This window comes from Setaria viridis, chromosome 5 (assembly GCF_005286985.2).
Source record: "Setaria viridis chromosome 5, Setaria_viridis_v4.0, whole genome shotgun sequence".
In the NCBI taxonomy this organism is placed as follows: Eukaryota; Viridiplantae; Streptophyta; class Magnoliopsida; order Poales; family Poaceae; genus Setaria; species Setaria viridis.
The window spans coordinates 11,577,997-11,583,964 of NC_048267.2; the positions used below are offsets into that span (position 1 = coordinate 11,577,997).

At 53.9% G+C, this 5,968-nt stretch overlaps 1 pseudogene; it reads left to right on the forward strand.

The window, feature by feature from the left end:
• Nucleotides 1-1,418: 1,418 nt before the first annotated feature.
• Nucleotides 1,419-2,792, forward strand: LOC140222986 (uncharacterized; annotated as a pseudogene).
• The last annotated feature ends 3,176 nt before the right edge of the window (nt 2,793-5,968 follow it).

A 5,968-nucleotide genomic window follows, 5' to 3' on the forward strand; every position in this document is an offset into this window, starting at 1 on the left:
ATGCTTGTTTTGGCTTGAGTCCAAACTTTGCAATATAAGCCATCTAGCAACTAACATATAATAAAAGATGTTCTAAGGATCAACCTTAGTAAGCTTTGTTCGCTTAACCTGAGTCAGCAAGAAACCCAAAGAAAACCTTGGATACCCTTAACACTCTTAGGTACCGGTATTGTATGTTTAAGACAACTCACTTATGGTTTGTAATATTCCGCTGCTGTAAATTATGTGTTTAAAGCTGTAATGTCTGTAATGAGCTCCTACGTGTGTGATCTTGATGTATGGATGTAACAGTAATGTGGAGTCTTCGGGTGAATTGAGGACACTCGATGGACTACCGCGTTTACACTGATTCAAGTACGCGGCATTTTGGACACCCAAGGCCTAACCGACATACTTGAGTCAGTTTAAACTGGATGGTTCTGCCACAGCGCAGTTGCTCAACAGTGCTCGAGTCCCCGCTGATCAAATTACAGTGGCCTCCTCCTCCTCCCCGCGATATAACACACGCGCGCGCACGTGGATGGACCGCTAGGGTTTGCCAACCCATCACCGACCGTCCTCCCCACCGCCGGCCGCCCTTCCCATCGGCGACGCCCCACCCAGCAGCAATTCCAGGTGGCGGCGGCCCTCTCTGACTCCCTCCTCTCCTGGCGGCAGCGCAAAAGGGGGTTGGCGGTGTTGCTACCTCCGCTGAGTGATTGGTCGCCGACGGCCATCCTTCTCACTCTGGTGCGCCCCTTTTCGGCCCATTCATCTCCTCCCGGTGGCGGATCCAGGCAGTAGTGGCCCTCTCCAGCCCCCTCCTCTCTCGATGGCGGCACAATAGGGGGCCGGCGGCGCTTCTGCTACCGGGGCCAAGCAAGGTTGTCCAACGGTGCCACTCTGCGTCCCCTCGCTCCTCTCCTCCCTTGCACAAGAGGCCGCATGGGTTCCAGCCGAGGTACCTCTCACTCTTGCTTCCTCCCCTGATTCGGTAGTTGAAGTTGTCCACATTTCAATTCCTTTGGTTGTGGAATTTGTTCATGATTGACATGGTTGTTAACAAAATTCATGTATGCTAAGGATTTTCACATGTGCTTAAAAAATTGATGTATGCTAATTTGTTGGTTGCCACATTGCCTGATTGTTACGGATAACGGAGATAGCTCCTTCCTGGTTCCAACCATTACAGCATGAAATGGAGATGTTGAACATCCTTCTGCATCCCTAGCAAGCATCTATGTTTGCTTAGTGAACTGATAAGTCACAAGCTTATTTCCCTTTGTTTGGGTAAAGAGTGTTTCTCCTATCTTGTTGAGTTTAGAGATACTATTTATTTTAGAGATATTGTTTATATATTGTCTTTGAGAAGCTTATATGTGGTTGATAGTCTGATCACTAAGCATGTCGACATAGTTAATTTTTTTCTTGATTCAAGAATGGCTGATAAGGCAGATTGGTGTGATGCTAATGTGAGGCATTTCATTGATATCTGCAAAGGAGAGATAGAAGCTGGGAAAAGGCCGTTGGGATTTTTCAATAGGGCTGGTTGGAAAAATGTTATATCTAAGCATGAAGAAAAAATTGGTCAGAAGCTAACAAAGAAACAATTGAAGAACAAGTGGGACAATATGAAAAAGGAATATACGTGGTTCACGGAGTTGAAGAATAGTGCAACTGGGCTTGGATTGAATAAGGCAAAGCAAACTATTGAGTGCTCTAAGGAATGGTGGGATGAACACCTAGCTATAAGCAATTTATTGTCATTATTCATTAATCATTTTAATGCTTTCATATTGTGTTACTTGCTAATTAATCCTTTGTTTCATTTAATTTCAGAGGTGCAATAGTCCTGAGAAAGGTATCAAATGCAACCATGTGAGGTTCATAAAACAAGGGCCAAAGCACCTTGATGATCTGCATATATTATTTGATAAGATACATGTCAGTGGCACTAGTGCATCCTGCCTTGGAGATGTATCTTCTAATGAGTCAAGTGATGATGATGTGAGTGAGGTAAAAAAACTCAAGACATTGATGATGTGAAGCTGGCTGCTTTGAAGAAATCAAAGCTAGGGAAAAAGAAACACAAGGAACACTCTAGTTCTATTCAAGAGAAGGATGAGAAGAGCCCATTTTTTCAACTGTACAAGAACACATGTTTGAAGATAGAAACTGCAGCAGATAAGATATCCTAAAGTGTTGAAGCTTCATCAGCTCCTCCAACCAATCCAGTCCCAAGCATTTCAGAGGCCATGAAGATGGTGAAAGATTACTGAGTGCAAGAAAAAACTGCTCTAATGCACACAACCACCTTCCTGATCGTCAAACCTGAATTTAGGGAGGTCTTTAGCTCCATGGAAACAAATGAAGGAAGGTTTGATTTGCTTGAGAGAGAACATGAAAAGGAGTTGCTAAAGCGTTGTCGTTGTCGAGATTAGCGGATCAAGACTACGGCAAGTAAATTTCTTTTATGCGCGTAAGGCTTTGGATGGTGGCGTGAGAGGACACGGGGTTAGACTAGTTCGGGCAGGAATAGCCCTACGTCCAGTATGAGGAGCTGCTCGTGTTACTCACGCGAGGTCTGCAGTAGGGGTTACAAACAGGTGAGAGAGGGAGCTGGTCCCAAGTCTCTTGGGTGTGCACTGATGCTCGTGAGGAGAGGGTGTGGGTTCTGTTGGCTTGAGACTCTCCCTATCTCGGGCCCCCTGGTTCTCCTTTTATAGCGCAAGGAGGGTATAGGGGCTACAGGTGAGCCAGGCGTATGGAGAAGTAAAAGATATAAGCTAAGTAAAGTAAAATACAAGGAAAAGGACAGAGTCCCCTGGTCGCCGCCTTCCGCTCCGGCCTTTGTCTCCCGTCAGTGTGGCCGCTGGAGGGGGGCGGCTGCCGTCGGATCTAGTCGACGATCCTTCGGTCGACCGTCGCCGCTAAGCATGATGATGATGTCCGGCCGCCACAACCGTGCGCGTCGTGGGGGATGGCTGACCCCTATAGTCCTGCGTACTGTCCGTGGAGCACGGACGTCGTGTCTCTATCGCCGGACTGAGCGCGAAAGCGGGCGGCGCTCCCTCCTGTGCCGGGGGACACATGTAATGAGTGCCCTACGGAAAACAGGGGAGGCCGCGGCCGCTGTAGCTTGTGCGGTCGTGGCTACAGTGTTCCGCCTGGGTACTTGTGGCGGGTCACGTCAAGGAGCGCGGGCGCCTTTCTACGCGCTAGAGCCGCGGTGCATTTATGGCAAGATTGGTGGGGGCCTATGAGATCCGCGCCCTCGTCTACTAGTCTGCGCCCGAGGCGGATCCTTGTCTTGTGGGCCCGGATGAGTCCGACCCCCTACGCCCGGGGTTGGGCGAGGCGGAGCCTTGCGGCGAGGGGTCGGGCGCATCCGACCCTGGGATCGTGGGTCAGGCGAGGCGGAGTTTCACCAGCGAGGGGTCGGGTGTGTCCGACCCTGGGACCTTAGGTTAGGCTAGGCGGAGTAGAATGCTCCTTGCCCATGCCGGGTCGCCGGGGATCGCTATTGCCGCAACTGGGCCCGGGCCTTTATGATTGTTTTTTAAGGGGGTATAAGAAGGTCATTAATACTTCCGCCCAACAGTAGCCCCCGAGCCTTTGGTGGAGCAAAGATGCCCCTCCAGAGGCTGCTTTTGTCGTTCGTCGGGGATCCTTGTTCGTCCTACAAGCCGCAGTTGATCAGGGATAGGAAGTGTCGTTTGTTCGGCTTGGCCGGGGAGTTTGGTCAGGCAGGGTGTCCTGTGGATGGCTTGGCGCGGGAGGATTCCCTATTGTTTCATAGGGCACTCCCACCTCGAGACCCCAAATCGTGACCACACATGTGGTCATTGGTTGCGATGCTAGCCCCCGAGCCCCCGCGCATTGCAGAAGACCGGTCAGGAGGCTAGATCAACTTTTGATCGTTACCCCTCAAACGTCTATTCGCTGAGACGGAGGGGGTGAGCCGTGCCACGCTATCCTTGCCGGACGAACCGTGGTGCTCGTTGAGCTGCGAACGGGTCGGTTCGAGTGGGGTCCCGGTCCCCGCTCGAGGGGGTCTGGCTCGGGCGAAGCTGGTGGCGTACCCCAGATTCCGGTCGGCCAGTTCATATAGTTCCCGAGTCTGTTCGATCGGATTCGGGGGCTCGTTGCCTTTCTTCGGGGAAAAACCATGAACTTTGATGCCAGTCCGGACTTGAATGTGAGGTCGGGATGCCCTAGGCTATCGCTTGCCCGGGTGATGGCCGCTAGCGGACCCGTCCCTTCTCACCCCTCGCTCGGGGGAGTCCTGGGGTGGCTGTCGAACCCGTAGTGGGCCAGCCTTAGAACCCCTGGACCGTAATGGGCCGTAGGGGCGTTTTCAGCCCCGTATCCCTTTTTTACCTGTTGGTGGGCCCCGGGCCGGACGTGGAGGAGGTTGCGCGTGTGCGTTCTCTGGGAGGCGAAGTGGCGGAGGGTGCCGGCCCACGAAATGAGGGAGGTGGATATATTCCCTGCAGCAGATCGTGCGCGCGGTTTCCCAAAAAGGCGGGGGTGACGGGGCGTACCTGACGCTGCAATAACTGCGATGGGACCGCCCCTTTCGCTTCCCGCGTGCCCCCCTATAAGTCGGGGGAGTCTGCCTCACCAGTTCCGCCCGCACCTGCTCTCAAGCCTTTTCGCCTTCTCGTGCGCCTTTCGCTTTCCTTCGCCTAGCGCAGCAGCTTTCTTCGCCCTCCGCCGTCGAGCCTTCCACCCCTTAGCGATGGAGTCCTGGACGCGCTCGAGCTTCGGTACCTCACGTGCCGACGGCCTCGTGAGGAAGGGCCTCCTTTGCAAGAGGACCACGAGGGATGAGTGGCAGTTGCCCGGGAAGGAAGATGCGCCGAATCCAGATGGCGGCTATGTCGTCTCATTCGCGCACTTCCACGAGAGGGGGTTCGCGGCTCCACCGAGCCTCTTCTTCCACGGGTTGCTACACTACTACGGGCTCAAGCTGCAGCATCTCAATCCCAACGGGATCCAGCACATCACGGCGTTCGTCACGCTGTGCGAGGGGTACCTGGGAATCGAGCCCAACTTCTTGCTCTGGAAGTATTTCTTCACGGTCAGCCTGTATCAGAGGACCGACAAGAGGGGACCTAGACGCGGATGACTCCGGTGCCGATGGGGTGTGCCAACATCCACCTCCGCCAGAACCGCGCCAAGGAATACATGGCGATGAAGACCGCAACGTATCACAAGGGGTGGCACCAGCAGTGGTTCTATGTGAAGAACTACTCTGAGTCTCCCTTGCTGGAGTTCACCGACCATGTCATTGAAGCAGCGCCGGGCCTATGGTCGTACTGTCCAGTCGAGAAGGAGAAGAAGCGGATCGTCGGTCTGCTTCAGGCCATCGACCACCTGAAGAAAAGGGCCTGACCGGGGCCGGAGTTATCAGGGCGTACCACGCTCGGAGATTGGCGCCGCTAATGCTCTAGGCTCGCTCGCTTGACGACATGGTTCCCAGCGCGTTGACCGAGGGCACCGTCCTTGGACAGACGTACTTGCCGACACTGAGGTCGAGCAGCGTGTCCAGGAGGCGCTGGATGACAAGGACGCCGTTTACCCGATGCCCGGTCACCCTCCGATGCACCCGGACGAGAATTTCGTCCAGCTGGTGAGGATTTCACGCTCTCGTTCTTCTTTCCTGCATTTCTTGGTTTGTCGTTCTGACGCAGAATTCTTGTATCTGCAGGGCAATATGACCCGGGTCATGGACTCACGCCCGCCGGTGCTAGAGGACGTAGAGCGGCGGCGGCAGAACCGCCTCCTCGCCGAGAAGCAGAAAAGGCGGAAAGACAAAGAGACGGCGAGGAAGCAGAAGAGGGCCGCCAAGGACCTCCAAAGGCGGCGGCGGGACGCTGTCGTGTCGGACGACGACGACAACAACAATGAGGATGAGGAGGAGGAGACCGACGAGGAGGAAGAGGAGGAGTATGTTTTGGCCCCCCGGCCGGGTGCGCTCGTCCTC